Genomic DNA, 24,763 nt, shown 5'->3' with positions numbered 1-24,763 from the left:
AGCAAGCATTAGCTAAAGGCTCCCCCCTCTGGCTACCACTGCAAAGCATCAGCCTGGCTGTGCTGCGAGGACCCCTGCAAAGGCTGACTGACAGCTGGGGGGTGCAAGCCAACAGCTGAAAAGCAGGCTTTGCGCTTTCATTTGCTCTGTTTCTTTTTAACCAGCATAGGTAACCCTGCACTTGGCAGGGCTTCAAAAAATTGAGTGAAACTCTTTAATGTTCCTCTCCACGGAAATCTTTAGTAAAAGGCGAAAGATTTATTCGGTTTGAAGAGAAACCAGAGTATGCGCTCTAGTGGCCCCGACTGCGGCCGCAAAAAATGCAACACCTCACTAGCTCAGGGTGACTTAGTGAAGCAGTGCACACGATGACGCTTTTTGAGATGAAGCGAATGGAGAATGCTATCGGGCTCCGAACCCGTGGCAGAATGACTTTATTTGCAAGCAATCCCATCCAAAGTCATGAAACCTGGCAGGGGATTGTGGGTATGCAAATTTCTCCAGACCGCAGGCCATGTGACATTGGCCAAAAGGCAGGCAGAGTCTGCCTTTGCCTGAGGACTCCCCTCGTTTACATAAGGTCTAGGGCTTCTGGGAGGCAGGCGTGAGATTTTCTTTTGGGCCCCAGAGATGGGGCTCCTCCCCCAGGATGTTGAAAAAGCAGCCCGCTCTCTCCTTTCTCAGGACACAGGGGTCATTTTCCGCCCTCACCCTGTCTTGCACGGGTGCTGGGCCTCCTGGGCTGCCAGGTTCTTTTGCCCGCCAGGGCAAAGCCCGCCGGGCAAAGGACGGCGTTTGTCAGGCGTTTGTCAGGCGATCGGGGCCCGGGCCCAAACCCCTGCCCACTGGGGCCATATCCTCCTGGATGCTAGCTTGGAGCCAGCCTCTGCTGGCTCACCAGCAGGTGGCGACAGCAGCAAGCATTAGCTAAAGGCTCCCCCCTCTGGCTACCACTGCAAGGCATCAGCCTGGCTGTGCTGCGAGGACCCCTGCAAAGGCTGACTGACAGCTGGGGGGTGCAAGCCAACAGCTGAAAAGCAGGCTTTGCGCTTTCATTTGCTCTGTTTCTTTTTAACCAGCATAGGTAACCCTGCACTTGGCAGGGCTTCAAAACATTGAGTGAAACTCTTTAATGTTCCTCTCCACGGAAATCTTTAGTAAAAGGCGAAAGATTTATTCGGTTTGAAGAGAAACCAGAGTATGCGCTCTAGTGGCCCCGACTGCGGCCGCAAAAAATGCAACACCTCACTAGCTCAGGGTGACTTAGTGAAGCAGTGCACACGATGACGCTTTTTGAGATGAAGCGAATGGAGAATGCCATCGGGCTCCGAACCCGTGGCAGAATGACTTTATTTGCAAGCAATCCCATCCAAAGTCATGAAACCTGGCAGGGGATTGTGGGTATGCAAATTTCTCCAGACCGCAGGCCATGTAACATTGGCCAAAAGGCAGGCAGAGTCTGCTTTTGCTTGAGGACTCCCCTCGTTTACATAAGGTCTAGGGCTTCTGGGAGGCAGGCGTGAGATTTTCTTTTGGGCCCCAGAGATGGGGCTCCTCCCCCAGGATGTTGAAGAAGCAGCCCGCTCTCTCCTTTCTCAGGACACAGGGGTCATTTTCCGCCCTCACCCTGTCTTGCACGGGTGCTGGGCCTCCTGGGCTGCCAGCGGGCAAAGGACGGCGTTTGTCAGGCGTTCGTCAGCCGATCGGGGCCCGGGCCCAAACCCCTGCCCACTGGGGCCATATCCTCCTGGATGCTAGCTTGGAGCCAGCCTCTGCTGGCTCACCAGCAGGTGGCGACAGCAGCAAGCATTAGCTAAAGGCTCCCCCCTCTGGCTACCACTGCAAGGCATCAGCCTGGCTGTGCTGCAAGGACCCCTGCAAAGGCTGACTGACAGCTGGGGGGTGCAAGCCAACAGCTGAAAAGCAGGCTTTGCGCTTTCATTTGCTCTGTTTCTTTTTTTTTTTAACCAGCATAGGTAACCCTGCACTTGGCAGGGCTTCAAAAAATTGAGTGAAACTCTTTAATGTTCCTCTCCACGGAAATCTTTAGTAAAAGGCGAAAGATTTATTCGGTTTGAAGAGAAACCAGAGTATGCGCTCTAGTGGCCCCGACTGCGGCCGCAAAAAATGCAACACCTCACTAGCTCAGGGTGACTTAGTGAAGCAGTGCACACGATGACGCTTTTTGAGATGAAGCGAATGGAGAATGCTATCGGGCTCCGAACCCGTGGCAGAATGACTTTATTTGCAAGCAATCCCATCCAAAGTCATGAAACCTGGCAGGGGATTGTGGGTATGCAAATTTCTCCAGACCGCAGGCCATGTGACATTGGCCAAAAGGCAGGCAGAGTCTGCCTTTGCCTGAGGACTCCCCTCGTTTACATAAGGTCTAGGGCTTCTGGGAGGCAGGCGTGAGATTTTCTTTTGGGCCCCAGAGATGGGGCTCCTCCCCCAGGATGTTGAAAAAGCAGCCCGCTCTCTCCTTTCTCAGGACACAGGGGTCATTTTCCGCCCTCACCCTGTCTTGCACGGGTGCTGGGCCTCCTGGGCTGCCAGGTTCTTTTGCCCGCCAGGGCAAAGCCCGCCGGGCAAAGGACGGCGTTTGTCAGGCGTTCGTCAGCCGATCGGGGCCCGGGCCCAAACCCCTGCCCACTGGGGCCATATCCTCCTGGATGCTAGCTTGGAGCCAGCCTCTGCTGGCTCACCAGCAGGTGGCAACAGCAGCAAGCATTAGCTAAAGGCTCCCCCCTCTGGCTACCACTGCAAGGCATCAGCCTGGCTGTGCTGCGAGGACCCCTGCAAAGGCTGACTGACAGCTGGGGGGTGCAAGCCAACAGCTGAAAAGCAGGCTTTGCGCTTTTATTTGCTCTGTTTCTTTTTTTTTTTAACCAGCATAGGTAACCCTGCACTTGGCAGGGCTTCAAAAAATTGAGTGAAACTCTTTAATGTTCCTCTCCACGGAAATCTTTAGTAAAAGGCGAAAGATTTATTCGGTTTGAAGAGAAACCAGAGTATGCGCTCTAGTGGCCCCGACTGCGGCCGCAAAAAATGCAACACCTCACTAGCTCAGGGTGACTTAGTGAAGCAGTGCACACGATGACGCTTTTTGAGATGAAGCGAATGGAGAATGCTATCGGGCTCCGAACCCGTGGCAGAATGACTTTATTTGCAAGCAATCCCATCCAAAGTCATGAAACCTGGCAGGGGATTGTGGGTATGCAAATTTCTCCAGACCGCAGGCCATGTGACATTGGCCAAAAGGCAGGCAGAGTCTGCCTTTGCCTGAGGACTCCCCTCGTTTACATAAGGTCTAGGGCTTCTGGGAGGCAGGCGTGAGATTTTCTTTTGGGCCCCAGAGATGGGGCTCCTCCCCCAGGATGTTGAAGAAGCAGCCCGCTCTCTCCTTTCTCAGGACACAGGGATCATTTTCCGCCCTCACCCTGTCTTGCACGGGTGCTGGGCCTCCTGGGCTGCCAGCGGGCAAAGAACGGCGTTTGTCAGGCGTTCGTCAGCCGATCGGGGCCCGGGCCCAAACCCCTGCCCACTGGGGCCATATCCTCCTGGATGCTAGCTTGGAGCCAGCCTCTGCTGGCTCACCAGCAGGTGGCGACAGCAGCAAGCATTAGCTAAAGGCTCCCCCCTCTGGCTACCACTGCAAAGCATCAGCCTGGCTGTGCTGCGAGGACCCCTGCAAAGGCTGACTGACAGCTGGGGGGTGCAAGCCAACAGCTGAAAAGCAGGCTTTGCGCTTTCATTTGCTCTGTTTCTTTTTTTTTTTAACCAGCATAGGTAACCCTGCACTTGGCAGGGCTTCAAAAAATTGAGTGAAACTCTTTAATGTTCCTCTCCACGGAAATCTTTAGTAAAAGGCGAAAGATTTATTCGGTTTGAAGAGAAACCAGAGTATGCGCTCTAGTGGCCCCGACTGCGGCCGCAAAAAATGCAACACCTCACTAGCTCAGGGTGACTTAGTGAAGCAGTGCACACGATGACGCTTTTTGAGATGAAGCGAATGGAGAATGCTATCGGGCTCCGAACCCGTGGCAGAATGACTTTATTTGCAAGCAATCCCATCCAAAGTCATGAAACCTGGCAGGGGATTGTGGGTATGCAAATTTCTCCAGACCGCAGGCCATGTGACATTGGCCAAAAGGCAGGCAGAGTCTGCCTTTGCCTGAGGACTCCCCTCGTTTACATAAGGTCTAGGGCTTCTGGGAGGCAGGCGTGAGATTTTCTTTTGGGCCCCAGAGATGGGGCTCCTCCCCCAGGATGTTGAAAAAGCAGCCCGCTCTCTCCTTTCTCAGGACACAGGGGTCATTTTCCGCCCTCACCCTGTCTTGCACGGGTGCTGGGCCTCCTGGGCTGCCAGGTTCTTTTGCCCGCCAGGGCAAAGCCCGCCGGGCAAAGGACGGCGTTTGTCAGGCGTTCGTCCCGGGCCCAAACCCCTGCCCACTGGGGCCATATCCTCCTGGATGCTAGCTTGGAGCCAGCCTCTGCTGGCTCACCAGCAGGTGGCAACAGCAGCAAGCATTAGCTAAAGGCTCCCCCCTCTGGCTACCACTGCAAGGCATCAGCCTGGCTGTGCTGCGAGGACCCCTGCAAAGGCTGACTGACAGCTGGGGGGTGCAAGCCAACAGCTGAAAAGCAGGCTTTGCGCTTTTATTTGCTCTGTTTCTTTTTTTTTTTAACCAGCATAGGTAACCCTGCACTTGGCAGGGCTTCAAAAAATTGAGTGAAACTCTTTAATGTTCCTCTCCACGGAAATCTTTAGTAAAAGGCGAAAGATTTATTCGGTTTGAAGAGAAACCAGAGTATGCGCTCTAGTGGCCCCGACTGCGGCCGCAAAAAATGCAACACCTCACTAGCTCAGGGTGACTTAGTGAAGCAGTGCACACGATGACGCTTTTTGAGATGAAGCGAATGGAGAATGCTATCGGGCTCCGAACCCATGGCAGAATGACTTTATTTGCAAGCAATCCCATCCAAAGTCATGAAACCTGGCAGGGGATTGTGGGTATGCAAATTTCTCCAGACCGCAGGCCATGTGACATTGGCCAAAAGGCAGGCAGAGTCTGCCTTTGCCTGAGGACTCCCCTCGTTTACATAAGGTCTAGGGCTTCTGGGAGGCAGGCGTGAGATTTTCTTTTGGGCCCCAGAGATGGGGCTCCTCCCCCAGGATGTTGAAAAAGCAGCCCGCTCTCTCCTTTCTCAGGACACAGGGGTCATTTTCCGCCCTCACCCTGTCTTGCACGGGTGCTGGGCCTCCTGGGCTGCCAGGTTCTTTTGCCCGCCAGGGCAAAGCCCGCCGGGCAAAGGACGGCGTTTGTCAGGCGTTTGTCAGGCGATCGGGGCCCGGGCCCAAACCCCTGCCCACTGGGGCCATATCCTCCTGGATGCTAGCTTGGAGCCAGCCTCTGCTGGCTCACCAGCAGGTGGCGACAGCAGCAAGCATTAGCTAAAGGCTCCCCCCTCTGGCTACCACTGCAAGGCATCAGCCTGGCTGTGCTGCGAGGACCCCTGCAAAGGCTGACTGACAGCTGGGGGGTGCAAGCCAACAGCTGAAAAGCAGGCTTTGCGCTTTCATTTGCTCTGTTTCTTTTTAACCAGCATAGGTAACCCTGCACTTGGCAGGGCTTCAAAACATTGAGTGAAACTCTTTAATGTTCCTCTCCACGGAAATCTTTAGTAAAAGGCGAAAGATTTATTCGGTTTGAAGAGAAACCAGAGTATGCGCTCTAGTGGCCCCGACTGCGGCCGCAAAAAATGCAACACCTCACTAGCTCAGGGTGACTTAGTGAAGCAGTGCACACGATGACGCTTTTTGAGATGAAGCGAATGGAGAATGCCATCGGGCTCCGAACCCGTGGCAGAATGACTTTATTTGCAAGCAATCCCATCCAAAGTCATGAAACCTGGCAGGGGATTGTGGGTATGCAAATTTCTCCAGACCGCAGGCCATGTAACATTGGCCAAAAGGCAGGCAGAGTCTGCTTTTGCTTGAGGACTCCCCTCGTTTACATAAGGTCTAGGGCTTCTGGGAGGCAGGCGTGAGATTTTCTTTTGGGCCCCAGAGATGGGGCTCCTCCCCCAGGATGTTGAAGAAGCAGCCCGCTCTCTCCTTTCTCAGGACACAGGGGTCATTTTCCGCCCTCACCCTGTCTTGCACGGGTGCTGGGCCTCCTGGGCTGCCAGCGGGCAAAGGACGGCGTTTGTCAGGCGTTCGTCAGCCGATCGGGGCCCGGGCCCAAACCCCTGCCCACTGGGGCCATATCCTCCTGGATGCTAGCTTGGAGCCAGCCTCTGCTGGCTCACCAGCAGGTGGCGACAGCAGCAAGCATTAGCTAAAGGCTCCCCCCTCTGGCTACCACTGCAAGGCATCAGCCTGGCTGTGCTGCAAGGACCCCTGCAAAGGCTGACTGACAGCTGGGGGGTGCAAGCCAACAGCTGAAAAGCAGGCTTTGCGCTTTCATTTGCTCTGTTTCTTTTTTTTTTTAACCAGCATAGGTAACCCTGCACTTGGCAGGGCTTCAAAAAATTGAGTGAAACTCTTTAATGTTCCTCTCCACGGAAATCTTTAGTAAAAGGCGAAAGATTTATTCGGTTTGAAGAGAAACCAGAGTATGCGCTCTAGTGGCCCCGACTGCGGCCGCAAAAAATGCAACACCTCACTAGCTCAGGGTGACTTAGTGAAGCAGTGCACACGATGACGCTTTTTGAGATGAAGCGAATGGAGAATGCTATCGGGCTCCGAACCCGTGGCAGAATGACTTTATTTGCAAGCAATCCCATCCAAAGTCATGAAACCTGGCAGGGGATTGTGGGTATGCAAATTTCTCCAGACCGCAGGCCATGTGACATTGGCCAAAAGGCAGGCAGAGTCTGCCTTTGCCTGAGGACTCCCCTCGTTTACATAAGGTCTAGGGCTTCTGGGAGGCAGGCGTGAGATTTTCTTTTGGGCCCCAGAGATGGGGCTCCTCCCCCAGGATGTTGAAGAAGCAGCCCGCTCTCTCCTTTCTCAGGACACAGGGATCATTTTCCGCCCTCACCCTGTCTTGCACGGGTGCTGGGCCTCCTGGGCTGCCAGCGGGCAAAGAACGGCGTTTGTCAGGCGTTCGTCAGCCGATCGGGGCCCGGGCCCAAACCCCTGCCCACTGGGGCCATATCCTCCTGGATGCTAGCTTGGAGCCAGCCTCTGCTGGCTCACCAGCAGGTGGCGACAGCAGCAAGCATTAGCTAAAGGCTCCCCCCTCTGGCTACCACTGCAAAGCATCAGCCTGGCTGTGCTGCGACGACCCCTGCAAAGGCTGACTGACAGCTGGGGGGTGCAAGCCAACAGCTGAAAAGCAGGCTTTGCGCTTTCATTTGCTCTGTTTCTTTTTTTTTTTAACCAGCATAGGTAACCCTGCACTTGGCAGGGCTTCAAAAAATTGAGTGAAACTCTTTAATGTTCCTCTCCACGGAAATCTTTAGTAAAAGGCGAAAGATTTATTCGGTTTGAAGAGAAACCAGAGTATGCGCTCTAGTGGCCCCGACTGCGGCCGCAAAAAATGCAACACCTCACTAGCTCAGGGTGACTTAGTGAAGCAGTGCACACGATGACGCTTTTTGAGATGAAGCGAATGGAGAATGCTATCGGGCTCCGAACCCGTGGCAGAATGACTTTATTTGCAAGCAATCCCATCCAAAGTCATGAAACCTGGCAGGGGATTGTGGGTATGCAAATTTCTCCAGACCGCAGGCCATGTGACATTGGCCAAAAGGCAGGCAGAGTCTGCCTTTGCCTGAGGACTCCCCTCGTTTACATAAGGTCTAGGGCTTCTGGGAGGCAGGCGTGAGATTTTCTTTTGGGCCCCATAGATGGGGCTCCTCCCCCAGGATGTTGAAAAAGCAGCCCGCTCTCTCCTTTCTCAGGACACAGGGGTCATTTTCCGCCCTCACCCTGTCTTGCACGGGTGCTGGGCCTCCTGGGCTGCCAGGTTCTTTTGCCCGCCAGGGCAAAGCCCGCCGGGCAAAGGACGGCGTTTGTCAGGCGTTCGTCAGCCGATCGGGGCCCGGGCCCAAACCCCTGCCCACTGGGGCCATATCCTCCTGGATGCTAGCTTGGAGCCAGCCTCTGCTGGCTCACCAGCAGGTGGCAACAGCAGCAAGCATTAGCTAAAGGCTCCCCCCTCTGGCTACCACTGCAAGGCATCAGCCTGGCTGTGCTGCGAGGACCCCTGCAAAGGCTGACTGACAGCTGGGGGGTGCAAGCCAACAGCTGAAAAGCAGGCTTTGCGCTTTCATTTGCTCTGTTTCTTTTTTTTTTTAACCAGCATAGGTAACCCTGCACTTGGCAGGGCTTCAAAAAATTGAGTGAAACTCTTTAATGTTCCTCTCCACGGAAATCTTTAGTAAAAGGCGAAAGATTTATTCGGTTTGAAGAGAAACCAGAGTATGCGCTCTAGTGGCCCCGACTGCGGCCGCAAAAAATGCAACACCTCACTAGCTCAGGGTGACTTAGTGAAGCAGTGCACACGATGACGCTTTTTGAGATGAAGCGAATGGAGAATGCTATCGGGCTCCGAACCCGTGGCAGAATGACTTTATTTGCAAGCAATCCCATCCAAAGTCATGAAACCTGGCAGGGGATTGTGGGTATGCAAATTTCTCCAGACCGCAGGCCATGTGACATTGGCCAAAAGGCAGGCAGAGTCTGCCTTTGCCTGAGGACTCCCCTCGTTTACATAAGGTCTAGGGCTTCTGGGAGGCAGGCGTGAGATTTTCTTTTGGGCCCCAGAGATGGGGCTCCTCCCCCAGGATGTTGAAGAAGCAGCCCGCTCTCTCCTTTCTCAGGACACAGGGATCATTTTCCGCCCTCACCCTGTCTTGCACGGGTGCTGGGCCTCCTGGGCTGCCAGCGGGCAAAGAACGGCGTTTGTCAGGCGTTCGTCAGCCGATCGGGGCCCGGGCCCAAACCCCTGCCCACTGGGGCCATATCCTCCTGGATGCTAGCTTGGAGCCAGCCTCTGCTGGCTCACCAGCAGGTGGCGACAGCAGCAAGCATTAGCTAAAGGCTCCCCCCTCTGGCTACCACTGCAAAGCATCAGCCTGGCTGTGCTGCGAGGACCCCTGCAAAGGCTGACTGACAGCTGGGGGGTGCAAGCCAACAGCTGAAAAGCAGGCTTTGCGCTTTCATTTGCTCTGTTTCTTTTTTTTTTTAACCAGCATAGGTAACCCTGCACTTGGCAGGGCTTCAAAAAATTGAGTGAAACTCTTTAATGTTCCTCTCCACGGAAATCTTTAGTAAAAGGCGAAAGATTTATTCGGTTTGAAGAGAAACCAGAGTATGCGCTCTAGTGGCCCCGACTGCGGCCGCAAAAAATGCAACACCTCACTAGCTCAGGGTGACTTAGTGAAGCAGTGCACACGATGACGCTTTTTGAGATGAAGCGAATGGAGAATGCTATCGGGCTCCGAACCCGTGGCAGAATGACTTTATTTGCAAGCAATCCCATCCAAAGTCATGAAACCTGGCAGGGGATTGTGGGTATGCAAATTTCTCCAGACCGCAGGCCATGTGACATTGGCCAAAAGGCAGGCAGAGTCTGCCTTTGCCTGAGGACTCCCCTCGTTTACATAAGGTCTAGGGCTTCTGGGAGGCAGGCGTGAGATTTTCTTTTGGGCCCCAGAGATGGGGCTCCTCCCCCAGGATGTTGAAAAAGCAGCCCGCTCTCTCCTTTCTCAGGACACAGGGGTCATTTTCCGCCCTCACCCTGTCTTGCACGGGTGCTGGGCCTCCTGGGCTGCCAGGTTCTTTTGCCCGCCAGGGCAAAGCCCGCCGGGCAAAGGACGGCGTTTGTCAGGCGTTCGTCCCGGGCCCAAACCCCTGCCCACTGGGGCCATATCCTCCTGGATGCTAGCTTGGAGCCAGCCTCTGCTGGCTCACCAGCAGGTGGCAACAGCAGCAAGCATTAGCTAAAGGCTCCCCCCTCTGGCTACCACTGCAAGGCATCAGCCTGGCTGTGCTGCGAGGACCCCTGCAAAGGCTGACTGACAGCTGGGGGGTGCAAGCCAACAGCTGAAAAGCAGGCTTTGCGCTTTTATTTGCTCTGTTTCTTTTTTTTTTTAACCAGCATAGGTAACCCTGCACTTGGCAGGGCTTCAAAAAATTGAGTGAAACTCTTTAATGTTCCTCTCCACGGAAATCTTTAGTAAAAGGCGAAAGATTTATTCGGTTTGAAGAGAAACCAGAGTATGCGCTCTAGTGGCCCCGACTGCGGCCGCAAAAAATGCAACACCTCACTAGCTCAGGGTGACTTAGTGAAGCAGTGCACACGATGACGCTTTTTGAGATGAAGCGAATGGAGAATGCTATCGGGCTCCGAACCCATGGCAGAATGACTTTATTTGCAAGCAATCCCATCCAAAGTCATGAAACCTGGCAGGGGATTGTGGGTATGCAAATTTCTCCAGACCGCAGGCCATGTGACATTGGCCAAAAGGCAGGCAGAGTCTGCCTTTGCCTGAGGACTCCCCTCGTTTACATAAGGTCTAGGGCTTCTGGGAGGCAGGCGTGAGATTTTCTTTTGGGCCCCAGAGATGGGGCTCCTCCCCCAGGATGTTGAAGAAGCAGCCCGCTCTCTCCTTTCTCAGGACACAGGGATCATTTTCCGCCCTCACCCTGTCTTGCACGGGTGCTGGGCCTCCTGGGCTGCCAGCGGGCAAAGAACGGCGTTTGTCAGGCGTTCGTCAGCCGATCGGGGCCCGGGCCCAAACCCCTGCCCACTGGGGCCATATCCTCCTGGATGCTAGCTTGGAGCCAGCCTCTGCTGGCTCACCAGCAGGTGGCGACAGCAGCAAGCATTAGCTAAAGGCTCCCCCCTCTGGCTACCACTGCAAAGCATCAGCCTGGCTGTGCTGCGAGGACCCCTGCAAAGGCTGACTGACAGCTGGGGGGTGCAAGCCAACAGCTGAAAAGCAGGCTTTGCGCTTTCATTTGCTCTGTTTCTTTTTTTTTTTAACCAGCATAGGTAACCCTGCACTTGGCAGGGCTTCAAAAAATTGAGTGAAACTCTTTAATGTTCCTCTCCACGGAAATCTTTAGTAAAAGGCGAAAGATTTATTCGGTTTGAAGAGAAACCAGAGTATGCGCTCTAGTGGCCCCGACTGCGGCCGCAAAAAATGCAACACCTCACTAGCTCAGGGTGACTTAGTGAAGCAGTGCACACGATGACGCTTTTTGAGATGAAGCGAATGGAGAATGCTATCGGGCTCCGAACCCGTGGCAGAATGACTTTATTTGCAAGCAATCCCATCCAAAGTCATGAAACCTGGCAGGGGATTGTGGGTATGCAAATTTCTCCAGACCGCAGGCCATGTGACATTGGCCAAAAGGCAGGCAGAGTCTGCCTTTGCCTGAGGACTCCCCTCGTTTACATAAGGTCTAGGGCTTCTGGGAGGCAGGCGTGAGATTTTCTTTTGGGCCCCAGAGATGGGGCTCCTCCCCCAGGATGTTGAAAAAGCAGCCCGCTCTCTCCTTTCTCAGGACACAGGGGTCATTTTCCGCCCTCACCCTGTCTTGCACGGGTGCTGGGCCTCCTGGGCTGCCAGGTTCTTTTGCCCGCCAGGGCAAAGCCCGCCGGGCAAAGGACGGCGTTTGTCAGGCGTTCGTCAGCCGATCGGGGCCCGGGCCCAAACCCCTGCCCACTGGGGCCATATCCTCCTGGATGCTAGCTTGGAGCCAGCCTCTGCTGGCTCACCAGCAGGTGGCAACAGCAGCAAGCATTAGCTAAAGGCTCCCCCCTCTGGCTACCACTGCAAGGCATCAGCCTGGCTGTGCTGCGAGGACCCCTGCAAAGGCTGACTGACAGCTGGGGGGTGCAAGCCAACAGCTGAAAAGCAGGCTTTGCGCTTTCATTTGCTCTGTTTCTTTTTTTTTTTAACCAGCATAGGTAACCCTGCACTTGGCAGGGCTTCAAAAAATTGAGTGAAACTCTTTAATGTTCCTCTCCACGGAAATCTTTAGTAAAAGGCGAAAGATTTATTCGGTTTGAAGAGAAACCAGAGTATGCGCTCTAGTGGCCCCGACTGCGGCCGCAAAAAATGCAACACCTCACTAGCTCAGGGTGACTTAGTGAAGCAGTGCACACGATGACGCTTTTTGAGATGAAGCGAATGGAGAATGCTATCGGGCTCCGAACCCGTGGCAGAATGACTTTATTTGCAAGCAATCCCATCCAAAGTCATGAAACCTGGCAGGGGATTGTGGGTATGCAAATTTCTCCAGACCGCAGGCCATGTGACATTGGCCAAAAGGCAGGCAGAGTCTGCCTTTGCCTGAGGACTCCCCTCGTTTACATAAGGTCTAGGGCTTCTGGGAGGCAGGCGTGAGATTTTCTTTTGGGCCCCAGAGATGGGGCTCCTCCCCCAGGATGTTGAAGAAGCAGCCCGCTCTCTCCTTTCTCAGGACACAGGGATCATTTTCCGCCCTCACCCTGTCTTGCACGGGTGCTGGGCCTCCTGGGCTGCCAGCGGGCAAAGAACGGCGTTTGTCAGGCGTTCGTCAGCCGATCGGGGCCCGGGCCCAAACCCCTGCCCACTGGGGCCATATCCTCCTGGATGCTAGCTTGGAGCCAGCCTCTGCTGGCTCACCAGCAGGTGGCGACAGCAGCAAGCATTAGCTAAAGGCTCCCCCCTCTGGCTACCACTGCAAAGCATCAGCCTGGCTGTGCTGCGAGGACCCCTGCAAAGGCTGACTGACAGCTGGGGGGTGCAAGCCAACAGCTGAAAAGCAGGCTTTGCGCTTTCATTTGCTCTGTTTCTTTTTTTTTTTAACCAGCATAGGTAACCCTGCACTTGGCAGGGCTTCAAAAAATTGAGTGAAACTCTTTAATGTTCCTCTCCACGGAAATCTTTAGTAAAAGGCGAAAGATTTATTCGGTTTGAAGAGAAACCAGAGTATGCGCTCTAGTGGCCCCGACTGCGGCCGCAAAAAATGCAACACCTCACTAGCTCAGGGTGACTTAGTGAAGCAGTGCACACGATGACGCTTTTTGAGATGAAGCGAATGGAGAATGCTATCGGGCTCCGAACCCGTGGCAGAATGACTTTATTTGCAAGCAATCCCATCCAAAGTCATGAAACCTGGCAGGGGATTGTGGGTATGCAAATTTCTCCAGACCGCAGGCCATGTGACATTGGCCAAAAGGCAGGCAGAGTCTGCCTTTGCCTGAGGACTCCCCTCGTTTACATAAGGTCTAGGGCTTCTGGGAGGCAGGCGTGAGATTTTCTTTTGGGCCCCAGAGATGGGGCTCCTCCCCCAGGATGTTGAAAAAGCAGCCCGCTCTCTCCTTTCTCAGGACACAGGGGTCATTTTCCGCCCTCACCCTGTCTTGCACGGGTGCTGGGCCTCCTGGGCTGCCAGGTTCTTTTGCCCGCCAGGGCAAAGCCCGCCGGGCAAAGGACGGCGTTTGTCAGGCGTTTGTCAGGCGATCGGGGCCCGGGCCCAAACCCCTGCCCACTGGGGCCATATCCTCCTGGATGCTAGCTTGGAGCCAGCCTCTGCTGGCTCACCAGCAGGTGGCGACAGCAGCAAGCATTAGCTAAAGGCTCCCCCCTCTGGCTACCACTGCAAGGCATCAGCCTGGCTGTGCTGCGAGGACCCCTGCAAAGGCTGACTGACAGCTGGGGGGTGCAAGCCAACAGCTGAAAAGCAGGCTTTGCGCTTTCATTTGCTCTGTTTCTTTTTAACCAGCATAGGTAACCCTGCACTTGGCAGGGCTTCAAAACATTGAGTGAAACTCTTTAATGTTCCTCTCCACGGAAATCTTTAGTAAAAGGCGAAAGATTTATTCGGTTTGAAGAGAAACCAGAGTATGCGCTCTAGTGGCCCCGACTGCGGCCGCAAAAAATGCAACACCTCACTAGCTCAGGGTGACTTAGTGAAGCAGTGCACACGATGACGCTTTTTGAGATGAAGCGAATGGAGAATGCCATCGGGCTCCGAACCCGTGGCAGAATGACTTTATTTGCAAGCAATCCCATCCAAAGTCATGAAACCTGGCAGGGGATTGTGGGTATGCAAATTTCTCCAGACCGCAGGCCATGTAACATTGGCCAAAAGGCAGGCAGAGTCTGCTTTTGCTTGAGGACTCCCCTCGTTTACATAAGGTCTAGGGCTTCTGGGAGGCAGGCGTGAGATTTTCTTTTGGGCCCCAGAGATGGGGCTCCTCCCCCAGGATGTTGAAGAAGCAGCCCGCTCTCTCCTTTCTCAGGACACAGGGGTCATTTTCCGCCCTCACCCTGTCTTGCACGGGTGCTGGGCCTCCTGGGCTGCCAGCGGGCAAAGGACGGCGTTTGTCAGGCGTTCGTCAGCCGATCGGGGCCCGGGCCCAAACCCCTGCCCACTGGGGCCATATCCTCCTGGATGCTAGCTTGGAGCCAGCCTCTGCTGGCTCACCAGCAGGTGGCGACAGCAGCAAGCATTAGCTAAAGGCTCCCCCCTCTGGCTACCACTGCAAGGCATCAGCCTGGCTGTGCTGCAAGGACCCCTGCAAAGGCTGACTGACAGCTGGGGGGTGCAAGCCAACAGCTGAAAAGCAGGCTTTGCGCTTTCATTTGCTCTGTTTCTTTTTTTTTTTAACCAGCATAGGTAACCCTGCACTTGGCAGGGCTTCAAAAAATTGAGTGAAACTCTTTAATGTTCCTCTCCACGGAAATCTTTAGTAAAAGGCGAAAGATTTATTCGGTTTGAAGAGAAACCAGAGTATGCGCTCTAGTGGCCCCGACTGCGGCCGCAAAAAATGCAACACCTCACTAGCTCAGGGTGACTTAGTGAAGCAGTGCACACGATGACGCTTTTTGAGATGAAGCGAATGGAGAATGCTATCGGGCTCCGAACCCGTGGCAGAATGACTTTATTTGCAAGCAATCCCATCCAAAGTCATGAAACCTGGCAGGGGATTGTGGGTATGCAAATTTCTCCAGACCGCAGGCCATGTGACATTGGCCAAAAGGCAGGCAGAGTCTGCCTTTGCCTGAGGACTCCCCTCGTTTACATAAGGTCTAGGGCTTCTGGGAGGCAGGCGTGAGATTTTCTTTTGGGCCCCAGAGATGGGGCTCCTCCCCCAGGATGTTGAAAAAGCAGCCCGCTCTCTCCTTTCTCAGGACACAGGGGTCATTTTCCGCCCTCACCCTGTCTTGCACGGGTGCTGGGCCTCCTGGGCTGCCAGGTTCTTTTGCCCGCCAGGGCAAAGCCCGCCGGGCAAAGGACGGCGTTTGTCAGGCGTTCGTCCCGGGCCCAAACCCCTGCCCACTGGGGCCATATCCTCCTGGATGCTAGCTTGGAGCCAGCCTCTGCTGGCTCACCAGCAGGTGGCAACAGCAGCAAGCATTAGCTAAAGGCTCCCCCCTCTGGCTACCACTGCAAGGCATCAGCCTGGCTGTGCTGCGAGGACCCCTGCAAAGGCTGACTGACAGCTGGGGGGTGCAAGCCAACAGCTGAAAAGCAGGCTTTGCGCTTTTATTTGCTCTGTTTCTTTTTTTTTTTAACCAGCATAGGTAACCCTGCACTTGGCAGGGCTTCAAAAAATTGAGTGAAACTCTTTAATGTTCCTCTCCACGGAAATCTTTAGTAAAAGGCGAAAGATTTATTCGGTTTGAAGAGAAACCAGAGTATGCGCTCTAGTGGCCCCGACTGCGGCCGCAAAAAATGCAACACCTCACTAGCTCAGGGTGACTTAGTGAAGCAGTGCACACGATGACGCTTTTTGAGATGAAGCGAATGGAGAATGCTATCGGGCTCCGAACCCATGGCAGAATGACTTTATTTGCAAGCAATCCCATCCAAAGTCATGAAACCTGGCAGGGGATTGTGGGTATGCAAATTTCTCCAGACCGCAGGCCATGTGACATTGGCCAAAAGGCAGGCAGAGTCTGCCTTTGCCTGAGGACTCCCCTCGTTTACATAAGGTCTAGGGCTTCTGGGAGGCAGGCGTGAGATTTTCTTTTGGGCCCCAGAGATGGGGCTCCTCCCCCAGGATGTTGAAAAAGCAGCCCGCTCTCTCCTTTCTCAGGACACAGGGGTCATTTTCCGCCCTCACCCTGTCTTGCACGGGTGCTGGGCCTCCTGGGCTGCCAGGTTCTTTTGCCCGCCAGGGCAAAGCCCGCCGGGCAAAGGACGGCGTTTGTCAGGCGTTTGTCAGGCGATCGGGGCCCGGGCCCAAACCCCTGCCCACTGGGGCCATATCCTCCTGGATGCTAGCTTGGAGCCAGCCTCTGCTGGCTCACCAGCAGGTGGCGACAGCAGCAAGCATTAGCTAAAGGCTCCCCCCTCTGGCTACCACTGCAAGGCATCAGCCTGGCTGTGCTGCGAGGACCCCTGCAAAGGCTGACTGACAGCTGGGGGGTGCAAGCCAACAGCTGAAAAGCAGGCTTTGCGCTTTCATTTGCTCTGTTTCTTTTTAACCAGCATAGGTAACCCTGCACTTGGCAGGGCTTCAAAACATTGAGTGAAACTCTTTAATGTTCCTCTCCACGGAAATCTTTAGTAAAAGGCGAAAGATTTATTCGGTTTGAAGAGAAACCAGAGTATGCGCTCTAGTGGCCCCGACTGCGGCCGCAAAAAATGCAACACCTCACTAGCTCAGGGTGACTTAGTGAAGCAGTGCACACGATGACGCTTTTTGAGATGAAGCGAATGGAGAATGCCATCGGGCTCCGAACCCGTGGCAGAATGACTTTATTTGCAAGCAATCCCATCCAAAGTCATGAAACCTGGCAGGGGATTGTGGGTATGCAAATTTCTCCAGACCGCAGGCCATGTAACATTGGCCAAAAGGCAGGCAGAGTCTGCTTTTGCTTGAGGACTCCCCTCGTTTACATAAGGTCTAGGGCTTCTGGGAGGCAGGCGTGAGATTTTCTTTTGGGCCCCAGAGATGGGGCTCCTCCCCCAGGATGTTGAAGAAGCAGCCCGCTCTCTCCTTTCTCAGGACACAGGGGTCATTTTCCGCCCTCACCCTGTCTTGCACGGGTGCTGGGCCTCCTGGGCTGCCAGCGGGCAAAGGACGGCGTTTGTCAGGCGTTCGTCAGCCGATCGGGGCCCGGGCCCAAACCCCTGCCCACTGGGGCCATATCCTCCTGGATGCTAGCTTGGAGCCAGCCTCTGCTGGCTCACCAGCAGGTGGCGACAGCAGCAAGCATTAGCTAAAGGCTCCCCCCTCTGGCTACCACTGCAAGGCATCAGCCTGGCTGTGCTGCAAGGACCCCTGCAAAGGCTGACTGACAGCTGGGGGGTGCAAGCCAACAGCTGAAAAGCAGGCTTTGCGCTTTCATTTGCTCTGTTTCTTTTTTTTTTTAACCAGCATAGGTAACCCTGCACTTGGCAGGGCTTCAAAAAATTGAGTGAAACTCTTTAATGTTCCTCTCCACGGAAATCTTTAGTAAAAGGCGAAAGATTTATTCGGTTTGAAGAGAAACCAGAGTATGCGCTCTAGTGGCCCCGACTGCGGCCGCAAAAAATGCAACACCTCACTAGCTCAGGGTGACTTAGTGAAGCAGTGCACACGATGACGCTTTTTGAGATGAAGCGAATGGAGAATGCTATCGGGCTCCGAACCCATGGCAGAATGACTTTATTTGCAAGCAATCCCATCCAAAGTCATGAAACCTGGCAGGGGATTGTGGGTATGCAAATTTCTCCAGACCGCAGGCCATGTGACATTGGCCAAAAGGCAGGCAGAGTCTGCCTTTGCCTGAGGACTCCCCTCGTTTACATAAGGTCTAGGGCTTCTGGGAGGCAGGCGTGAGATTTTCTTTTGGGCCCCAGAGATGGGGCTCCTCCCCCAGGATGTTGAAAAAGCAGCCCGCTCTCTCCTTTCTCAGGACACAGGGGTCATTTTCCGCCCTCACCCTGTCTTGCACGGGTGCTGGGCCTCCTGGGCTGCCAGGTTCTTTTGCCCGCCAGGGCAAAGCCCGCCGGGCAAAGGACGGCGTTTGTCAGGCGTTTGTCAGGCGATCGGGGCCCGGGCCCAAACCCCTGCCCACTGGGGCCATATCCTCCTGGATGCTAGCTTGGAGCCAGCCTCTGCTGGCTCACCAGCAGGTGGCGACAGCAGCAAGCATTAGCTAAAGGCTCCCCCCTCTGGCTACCACTGCAAGGCATCAGCCTGGCTGTGCTGCGAGGACCCCTGCAAAGGCTGACTGACAGCTGGGGGGTGCAAGCCAACAGCTGAAAAGCAGGCTTTGCGCTTTCATTTGCTCTGTTTCTTTTTAACCAGCATAGGTAACCCTGCACTTGGCAGGGCTTCAAAACATTGAGTGAAACTCTTTAATGTTCCTCTCCACGGAAATCTTTAGTAAAAGGCGAAAGATTTATTCGGTTTGAAGAGAAACCAGAGTATGCGCTCTAGTGGCCCCGACTGCGGCCGCAAAAAATGCAACACCTCACTAGCTCAGGGTGACTTAGTGAAGCAGTGCACACGATGACGCTTTTTGAGATGAAGCGAATGGAGAATGCCATCGGGCTCCGAACCCGTGGCAGAATGACTTTATTTGCAAGCAATCCCATCCAAAGTCATGAAACCTGGCAGGGGATTGTGGGTATGCAAATTTCTCCAGACCGCAGGCCATGTAACATTGGCCAAAAGGCAGGCAGAGTCTGCTTTTGCTTGAGGACTCCCCTCGTTTACATAAGGTCTAGGGCTTCTGGGAGGCAGGCGTGAGATTTTCTTTTGGGCCCCAGAGATGGGGCTCCTCCCCCAGGATGTTGAAGAAGCAGCCCGCTCTCTCCTTTCTCAGGACACAGGGGTCATTTTCCGCCCTCACCCTGTCTTGCACGGGTGCTGGGCCTCCTGGGCTGCCAGCGGGCAAAGGACGGCGTTTGTCAGGCGTTCGTCAGCCGATCGGGGCCCGGGCCCAAACCCCTGCCCACTGGGGCCATATCCTCCTGGATGCTAGCTTGGAGCCAGCCTCTGCTGGCTCACCAGCAGGTGGCGACAGCAGCAAGCATTAGCTAAAGGCTCCCCCCTCTGGCTACCACTGCAAGGCATCAGCCTGGCTGTGCTGCAAGGACCCCTGCAAAGGCTGACTGACAGCTGGGGGGTGCAAGCCAACAGCTGAAAAGCAGGCTTTGCGCTTTCATTTGCTCTGTTTCTTTTTTTTTTTAACCAGCATAGGTAACCCTGCACTTGGCAGGGCTTCAAAAAATTGAGTGAAACTCTTTAATGTTCCTCTCCACGGAAATCTTTAGTAAAAGGCGAAAGATTTATTCGGTTTGAAGAGAAACCAGAGTATGCGCTCTAGTGGCCCCGACTGCGGCCGCAAAAAATGCAACACCTCACTAGCTCAGGGTGACTTAGTGAAGCAGTGCACACGATGACGCTTTTTGAGATGAAGCGAATGGAGAATGCTATCGGGCTCCGAACCCGTGGCAGAATGACTTTATTTGCAAGCAATCCCATCCAAAGTCATGAAACCTGGCAGGGGATTGTGGGTATGCAAATTTCTCCAGACCGCAGGCCATGTGACATTGGCCAAAAGGCAGGCAGAGTCTGCCTTTGCCTGAGGACTCCCCTCGTTTACATAAGGTCTAGGGCTTCTGGGAGGCAGGCGTGAGATTTTCTTTTGGGCCCCAGAGATGGGGCTCCTCCCCCAGGATGTTGAAAAAGCAGCCCGCTCTCTCCTTTCTCAGGACACAGGGGTCATTTTCCGCCCTCACCCTGTCTTGCACGGGTGCTGGGCCTCCTGGGCTGCCAGGTTCTTTTGCCCGCCAGGGCAAAGCCCGCCGGGCAAAGGACGGCGTTTGTCAGGCGTTCGTCAGCCGATCGGGGCCCGGGCCCAAACCCCTGCCCACTGGGGCCATATCCTCCTGGATGCTAGCTTGGAGCCAGCCTCTGCTGGCTCACCAGCAGGTGGCAACAGCAGCAAGCATTAGCTAAAGGCTCCCCCCTCTGGCTACCACTGCAAGGCATCAGCCTGGCTGTGCTGCGAGGACCCCTGCAAAGGCTGACTGACAGCTGGGGGGTGCAAGCCAACAGCTGAAAAGCAGGCTTTGCGCTTTCATTTGCTCTGTTTCTTTTTTTTTTTAACCAGCATAGGTAACCCTGCACTTGGCAGGGCTTCAAAAAATTGAGTGAAACTCTTTAATGTTCCTCTCCACGGAAATCTTTAGTAAAAGGCGAAAGATTTATTCGGTTTGAAGAGAAACCAGAGTATGCGCTCTAGTGGCCCCGACTGCGGCCGCAAAAAATGCAACACCTCACTAGCTCAGGGTGACTTAGTGAAGCAGTGCACACGATGACGCTTTTTGAGATGAAGCGAATGGAGAATGCTATCGGGCTCCGAACCCGTGGCAGAATGACTTTATTTGCAAGCAATCCCATCCAAAGTCATGAAACCTGGCAGGGGATTGTGGGTATGCAAATTTCTCCAGACCGCAGGCCATGTGACATTGGCCAAAAGGCAGGCAGAGTCTGCCTTTGCCTGAGGACTCCCCTCGTTTACATAAGGTCTAGGGCTTCTGGGAGGCAGGCGTGAGATTTTCTTTTGGGCCCCAGAGATGGGGCTCCTCCCCCAGGATGTTGAAGAAGCAGCCCGCTCTCTCCTTTCTCAGGACACAGGGATCATTTTCCGCCCTCACCCTGTCTTGCACGGGTGCTGGGCCTCCTGGGCTGCCAGCGGGCAAAGAACGGCGTTTGTCAGGCGTTCGTCAGCCGATCGGGGCCCGGGCCCAAACCCCTGCCCACTGGGGCCATATCCTCCTGGATGCTAGCTTGGAGCCAGCCTCTGCTGGCTCACCAGCAGGTGGCGACAGCAGCAAGCATTAGCTAAAGGCTCCCCCCTCTGGCTACCACTGCAAAGCATCAGCCTGGCTGTGCTGCGAGGACCCCTGCAAAGGCTGACTGACAGCTGGGGGGTGCAAGCCAACAGCTGAAAAGCAGGCTTTGCGCTTTCATTTGCTCTGTTTCTTTTTTTTTTTAACCAGCATAGGTAACCCTGCACTTGGCAGGGCTTCAAAAAATTGAGTGAAACTCTTTAATGTTCCTCTCCACGGAAATCTTTAGTAAAAGGCGAAAGATTTATTCGGTTTGAAGAGAAACCAGAGTATGCGCTCTAGTGGCCCCGACTGCGGCCGCAAAAAATGCAACACCTCACTAGCTCAGGGTGACTTAGTGAAGCAGTGCACACGATGACGCTTTTTGAGATGAAGCGAATGGAGAATGCTATCGGGCTCCGAACCCGTGGCAGAATGACTTTATTTGCAAGCAATCCCATCCAAAGTCATGAAACCTGGCAGGGGATTGTGGGTATGCAAATTTCTCCAGACCGCAGGCCATGTGACATTGGCCAAAAGGCAGGCAGAGTCTGCCTTTGCCTGAGGACTCCCCTCGTTTACATAAGGTCTAGGGCTTCTGGGAGGCAGGCGTGAGATTTTCTTTTGGGCCCCAGAGATGGGGCTCCTCCCCCAGGATGTTGAAAAAGCAGCCCGCTCTCTCCTTTCTCAGGACACAGGGGTCATTTTCCGCCCTCACCCTGTCTTGCACGGGTGCTGGGCCTCCTGGGCTGCCAGGTTCTTTTGCCCGCCAGGGCAAAGCCCGCCGGGCAAAGGACGGCGTTTGTCAGGCGTTCGTCCCGGGCCCAAACCCCTGCCCACTGGGGCCATATCCTCCTGGATGCTAGCTTGGAGCCAGCCTCTGCTGGCTCACCAGCAGGTGGCAACAGCAGCAAGCATTAGCTAAAGGCTCCCCCCTCTGGCTACCACTGCAAGGCATCAGCCTGGCTGTGCTGCGAGGACCCCTGCAAAGGCTGACTGACAGCTGGGGGGTGCAAGCCAACAGCTGAAAAGCAGGCTTTGCGCTTTTATTTGCTCTGTTTCTTTTTTTTTTTAACCAGCATAGGTAACCCTGCACTTGGCAGGGCTTCAAAAAATTGAGTGAAACTCTTTAATGTTCCTCTCCACGGAAATCTTTAGTAAAAGGCGAAAGATTTATTCGGTTTGAAGAGAAACCAGAGTATGCGCTCTAGTGGCCCCGACTGCGGCCGCAAAAAATGCAACACCTCACTAGCTCAGGGTGACTTAGTGAAGCAGTGCACACGATGACGCTTTTTGAGATGAAGCGAATGGAGAATGCTATCGGGCTCCGAACCCATGGCAGAATGACTTTATTTGCAAGCAATCCCATCCAAAGTCATGAAACCTGGCAGGGGATTGTGGGTATGCAAATTTCTCCAGACCGCAGGCCATGTGACATTGGCCAAAAGGCAGGCAGAGTCTGCCTTTGCCTGAGGACTCCCCTCGTTTACATAAGGTCTAGGGCTTCTGGGAGGCAGGCGTGAGATTTTCTTTTGGGCCCCAGAGATGGGGCTCCTCCCCCAGGATGTTGAAGAAGCAGCCCGCTCTCTCCTTTCTCAGGACACAGGGATCATTTTCCGCCCTCACCCTGTCTTGCACGGGTGCTGGGCCTCCTGGGCTGCCAGCGGGCAAAGAACGGCGTTTGTCAGGCGTTCGTCAGCCGATCGGGGCCCGGGCCCAAACCCCTGCCCACTGGGGCCATATCCTCCTGGATGCTAGCTTGGAGCCAGTCTCTGCTGGCTCACCAGCAGGTGGCGACAGCAGCAAGCATTAGCTAAAGGCTCCCCCCTCTGGCTACCACTGCAAAGCATCAGCCTGGCTGTGCTGCGAGGACCCCTGCAAAGGCTGACTGACAGCTGGGGGGTGCAAGCCAACAGCTGAAAAGCAGGCTTTGCGCTTTCATTTGCTCTGTTTCTTTTTTTTTTTAACCAGCATAGGTAACCCTGCACTTGGCAGGGCTTCAAAAAATTGAGTGAAACTCTTTAATGTTCCTCTCCACGGAAATCTTTAGTAAAAGGCGAAAGATTTATTCGGTTTGAAGAGAAACCAGAGTATGCGCTCTAGTGGCCCCGACTGCGGCCGCAAAAAATGCAACACCTCACTAGCTCAGGGTGACTTAGTGAAGCAGTGCACACGATGACGCTTTTTGAGATGAAGCGAATGGAGAATGCTATCGGGCTCCGAACCCGTGGCAGAATGACTTTATTTGCAAGCAATCCCATCCAAAGTCATGAAACCTGGCAGGGGATTGTGGGTATGCAAATTTCTCCAGACCGCAGGCCATGTGACATTGGCCAAAAGGCAGGCAGAGTCTGCCTTTGCCTGAGGACTCCCCTCGTTTACATAAGGTCTAGGGCTTCTGGGAGGCAGGCGTGAGATTTTCTTTTGGGCCCCAGAGATGGGGCTCCTCCCCCAGGATGTTGAAAAAGCAGCCCGCTCTCTCCTTTCTCAGGACACAGGGGTCATTTTCCGCCCTCACCCTGTCTTGCACGGGTGCTGGGCCTCCTGGGCTGCCAGGTTCTTTTGCCCGCCAGGGCAAAGCCCGCCGGGCAAAGGACGGCGTTTGTCAGGCGTTCGTCAGCCGATCGGGGCCCGGGCCCAAACCCCTGCCCACTGGGGCCATATCCTCCTGGATGCTAGCTTGGAGCCAGCCTCTGCTGGCTCACCAGCAGGTGGCAACAGCAGCAAGCATTAGCTAAAGGCTCCCCCCTCTGGCTACCACTGCAAGGCATCAGCCTGGCTGTGCTGCGAGGACCCCTGCAAAGGCTGACTGACAGCTGGGGGGTGCAAGCCAACAGCTGAAAAGCAGGCTTTGCGCTTTTATTTGCTCTGTTTCTTTTTTTTTTTAACCAGCATAGGTAACCCTGCACTTGGCAGGGCTTCAAAAAATTGAGTGAAACTCTTTAATGTTCCTCTCCACGGAAATCTTTAGTAAAAGGCGAAAGATTTATTCGGTTTGAAGAGAAACCAGAGTATGCGCTCTAGTGGCCCCGACTGCGGCCGCAAAAAATGCAACACCTCACTAGCTCAGGGTGACTTAGTGAAGCAGTGCACACGATGACGCTTTTTGAGATGAAGCGAATGGAGAATGCTATCGGGCTCCGAACCCATGGCAGAATGACTTTATTTGCAAGCAATCCCATCCAAAGTCATGAAACCTGGCAGGGGATTGTGGGTATGCAAATTTCTCCAGACCGCAGGCCATGTGACATTGGCCAAAAGGCAGGCAGAGTCTGCCTTTGCCTGAGGACTCCCCTCGTTTACATAAGGTCTAGGGCTTCTGGGAGGCAGGCGTGAGATTTTCTTTTGGGCCCCAGAGATGGGGCTCCTCCCCCAGGATGTTGAAAAAGCAGCCCGCTCTCTCCTTTCTCAGGACACAGGGGTCATTTTCCGCCCTCACCCTGTCTTGCACGGGTGCTGGGCCTCCTGGGCTGCCAGGTTCTTTTGCCCGCCAGGGCAAAGCCCGCCGGGCAAAGGACGGCGTTTGTCAGGCGTTTGTCAGGCGATCGGGGCCCGGGCCCAAACCCCTGCCCACTGGGGCCATATCCTCCTGGATGCTAGCTTGGAGCCAGCCTCTGCTGGCTCACCAGCAGGTGGCGACAGCAGCAAGCATTAGCTAAAGGCTCCCCCCTCTGGCTACCACTGCAAGGCATCAGCCTGGCTGTGCTGCGAGGACCCCTGCAAAGGCTGACTGACAGCTGGGGGGTGCAAGCCAACAGCTGAAAAGCAGGCTTTGCGCTTTCATTTGCTCTGTTTCTTTTTAACCAGCATAGGTAACCCTGCACTTGGCAGGGCTTCAAAACATTGAGTGAAACTCTTTAATGTTCCTCTCCACGGAAATCTTTAGTAAAAGGCGAAAGATTTATTCGGTTTGAAGAGAAACCAGAGTATGCGCTCTAGTGGCCCCGACTGCGGCCGCAAAAAATGCAACACCTC

General features: G+C 54.5%; 28 non-coding genes across 28 annotated transcripts; all 28 read right to left on the bottom strand.

The window, feature by feature from the left end:
- Positions 1 to 171: 171 nt before the first annotated feature.
- Positions 172 to 287, bottom strand: LOC138563742 (U5 spliceosomal RNA). Its single transcript, XR_011299720.1, has one exon. It is a non-coding gene; the product is annotated as a U5 spliceosomal RNA (small nuclear RNA).
- A 799-nt stretch (positions 288 to 1,086) lies between these two features.
- Positions 1,087 to 1,202, bottom strand: LOC138565041 (U5 spliceosomal RNA). The gene has a single exon (XR_011300962.1). It is a non-coding gene; the product is annotated as a U5 spliceosomal RNA (small nuclear RNA).
- Positions 1,203 to 1,978: 776 nt separating this feature from the next.
- Positions 1,979 to 2,094, bottom strand: LOC138563741 (U5 spliceosomal RNA). The gene has a single exon (XR_011299719.1). It is a non-coding gene; the product is annotated as a U5 spliceosomal RNA (small nuclear RNA).
- Positions 2,095 to 2,899: 805 nt separating this feature from the next.
- LOC138563740 (U5 spliceosomal RNA) lies at positions 2,900 to 3,015 on the bottom strand. The gene has a single exon (XR_011299718.1). It is a non-coding gene; the product is annotated as a U5 spliceosomal RNA (small nuclear RNA).
- A 776-nt stretch (positions 3,016 to 3,791) lies between these two features.
- On the bottom strand, positions 3,792 to 3,907 carry LOC138563739 (U5 spliceosomal RNA). The gene has a single exon (XR_011299717.1). It is a non-coding gene; the product is annotated as a U5 spliceosomal RNA (small nuclear RNA).
- Positions 3,908 to 4,699: 792 nt separating this feature from the next.
- Positions 4,700 to 4,815, bottom strand: LOC138563738 (U5 spliceosomal RNA). The gene has a single exon (XR_011299716.1). It is a non-coding gene; the product is annotated as a U5 spliceosomal RNA (small nuclear RNA).
- Positions 4,816 to 5,614: 799 nt separating this feature from the next.
- LOC138565040 (U5 spliceosomal RNA) lies at positions 5,615 to 5,730 on the bottom strand. Its single transcript, XR_011300961.1, has one exon. It is a non-coding gene; the product is annotated as a U5 spliceosomal RNA (small nuclear RNA).
- Positions 5,731 to 6,506: 776 nt separating this feature from the next.
- Positions 6,507 to 6,622, bottom strand: LOC138563737 (U5 spliceosomal RNA). The gene has a single exon (XR_011299714.1). It is a non-coding gene; the product is annotated as a U5 spliceosomal RNA (small nuclear RNA).
- Positions 6,623 to 7,398: 776 nt separating this feature from the next.
- LOC138563736 (U5 spliceosomal RNA) lies at positions 7,399 to 7,514 on the bottom strand. Its single transcript, XR_011299713.1, has one exon. It is a non-coding gene; the product is annotated as a U5 spliceosomal RNA (small nuclear RNA).
- An 805-nt stretch (positions 7,515 to 8,319) lies between these two features.
- On the bottom strand, positions 8,320 to 8,435 carry LOC138563735 (U5 spliceosomal RNA). Its single transcript, XR_011299712.1, has one exon. It is a non-coding gene; the product is annotated as a U5 spliceosomal RNA (small nuclear RNA).
- A 776-nt stretch (positions 8,436 to 9,211) lies between these two features.
- LOC138563734 (U5 spliceosomal RNA) lies at positions 9,212 to 9,327 on the bottom strand. The gene has a single exon (XR_011299711.1). It is a non-coding gene; the product is annotated as a U5 spliceosomal RNA (small nuclear RNA).
- A 792-nt stretch (positions 9,328 to 10,119) lies between these two features.
- On the bottom strand, positions 10,120 to 10,235 carry LOC138563731 (U5 spliceosomal RNA). Its single transcript, XR_011299709.1, has one exon. It is a non-coding gene; the product is annotated as a U5 spliceosomal RNA (small nuclear RNA).
- Positions 10,236 to 11,011: 776 nt separating this feature from the next.
- Positions 11,012 to 11,127, bottom strand: LOC138563730 (U5 spliceosomal RNA). The gene has a single exon (XR_011299708.1). It is a non-coding gene; the product is annotated as a U5 spliceosomal RNA (small nuclear RNA).
- An 805-nt stretch (positions 11,128 to 11,932) lies between these two features.
- LOC138563729 (U5 spliceosomal RNA) lies at positions 11,933 to 12,048 on the bottom strand. Its single transcript, XR_011299707.1, has one exon. It is a non-coding gene; the product is annotated as a U5 spliceosomal RNA (small nuclear RNA).
- Positions 12,049 to 12,824: 776 nt separating this feature from the next.
- LOC138563728 (U5 spliceosomal RNA) lies at positions 12,825 to 12,940 on the bottom strand. The gene has a single exon (XR_011299706.1). It is a non-coding gene; the product is annotated as a U5 spliceosomal RNA (small nuclear RNA).
- A 799-nt stretch (positions 12,941 to 13,739) lies between these two features.
- LOC138565038 (U5 spliceosomal RNA) lies at positions 13,740 to 13,855 on the bottom strand. Its single transcript, XR_011300959.1, has one exon. It is a non-coding gene; the product is annotated as a U5 spliceosomal RNA (small nuclear RNA).
- A 776-nt stretch (positions 13,856 to 14,631) lies between these two features.
- Positions 14,632 to 14,747, bottom strand: LOC138563727 (U5 spliceosomal RNA). Its single transcript, XR_011299705.1, has one exon. It is a non-coding gene; the product is annotated as a U5 spliceosomal RNA (small nuclear RNA).
- A 792-nt stretch (positions 14,748 to 15,539) lies between these two features.
- Positions 15,540 to 15,655, bottom strand: LOC138563726 (U5 spliceosomal RNA). Its single transcript, XR_011299703.1, has one exon. It is a non-coding gene; the product is annotated as a U5 spliceosomal RNA (small nuclear RNA).
- A 799-nt stretch (positions 15,656 to 16,454) lies between these two features.
- Positions 16,455 to 16,570, bottom strand: LOC138565037 (U5 spliceosomal RNA). Its single transcript, XR_011300958.1, has one exon. It is a non-coding gene; the product is annotated as a U5 spliceosomal RNA (small nuclear RNA).
- Positions 16,571 to 17,346: 776 nt separating this feature from the next.
- LOC138563725 (U5 spliceosomal RNA) lies at positions 17,347 to 17,462 on the bottom strand. Its single transcript, XR_011299702.1, has one exon. It is a non-coding gene; the product is annotated as a U5 spliceosomal RNA (small nuclear RNA).
- A 799-nt stretch (positions 17,463 to 18,261) lies between these two features.
- Positions 18,262 to 18,377, bottom strand: LOC138565036 (U5 spliceosomal RNA). The gene has a single exon (XR_011300957.1). It is a non-coding gene; the product is annotated as a U5 spliceosomal RNA (small nuclear RNA).
- Positions 18,378 to 19,153: 776 nt separating this feature from the next.
- Positions 19,154 to 19,269, bottom strand: LOC138563724 (U5 spliceosomal RNA). Its single transcript, XR_011299701.1, has one exon. It is a non-coding gene; the product is annotated as a U5 spliceosomal RNA (small nuclear RNA).
- An 805-nt stretch (positions 19,270 to 20,074) lies between these two features.
- Positions 20,075 to 20,190, bottom strand: LOC138563723 (U5 spliceosomal RNA). The gene has a single exon (XR_011299700.1). It is a non-coding gene; the product is annotated as a U5 spliceosomal RNA (small nuclear RNA).
- A 776-nt stretch (positions 20,191 to 20,966) lies between these two features.
- Positions 20,967 to 21,082, bottom strand: LOC138563722 (U5 spliceosomal RNA). Its single transcript, XR_011299699.1, has one exon. It is a non-coding gene; the product is annotated as a U5 spliceosomal RNA (small nuclear RNA).
- Positions 21,083 to 21,874: 792 nt separating this feature from the next.
- Positions 21,875 to 21,990, bottom strand: LOC138563720 (U5 spliceosomal RNA). Its single transcript, XR_011299696.1, has one exon. It is a non-coding gene; the product is annotated as a U5 spliceosomal RNA (small nuclear RNA).
- A 776-nt stretch (positions 21,991 to 22,766) lies between these two features.
- Positions 22,767 to 22,882, bottom strand: LOC138563719 (U5 spliceosomal RNA). Its single transcript, XR_011299695.1, has one exon. It is a non-coding gene; the product is annotated as a U5 spliceosomal RNA (small nuclear RNA).
- An 805-nt stretch (positions 22,883 to 23,687) lies between these two features.
- On the bottom strand, positions 23,688 to 23,803 carry LOC138563718 (U5 spliceosomal RNA). Its single transcript, XR_011299694.1, has one exon. It is a non-coding gene; the product is annotated as a U5 spliceosomal RNA (small nuclear RNA).
- A 799-nt stretch (positions 23,804 to 24,602) lies between these two features.
- LOC138565035 (U5 spliceosomal RNA) lies at positions 24,603 to 24,718 on the bottom strand. The gene has a single exon (XR_011300956.1). It is a non-coding gene; the product is annotated as a U5 spliceosomal RNA (small nuclear RNA).
- Positions 24,719 to 24,763: the final 45 nt, after the last annotated feature.

The sequence above is a fragment of the Ambystoma mexicanum genome, chromosome 1q, assembly GCF_040938575.1.
Source record: "Ambystoma mexicanum isolate Mex_15411 chromosome 1q, UKY_AmexF1_1, whole genome shotgun sequence".
NCBI lineage: Eukaryota > Metazoa > Chordata > Amphibia > Caudata > Ambystomatidae > Ambystoma > Ambystoma mexicanum.
This window is presented reverse-complemented; position numbering and strand designations above follow the sequence as displayed.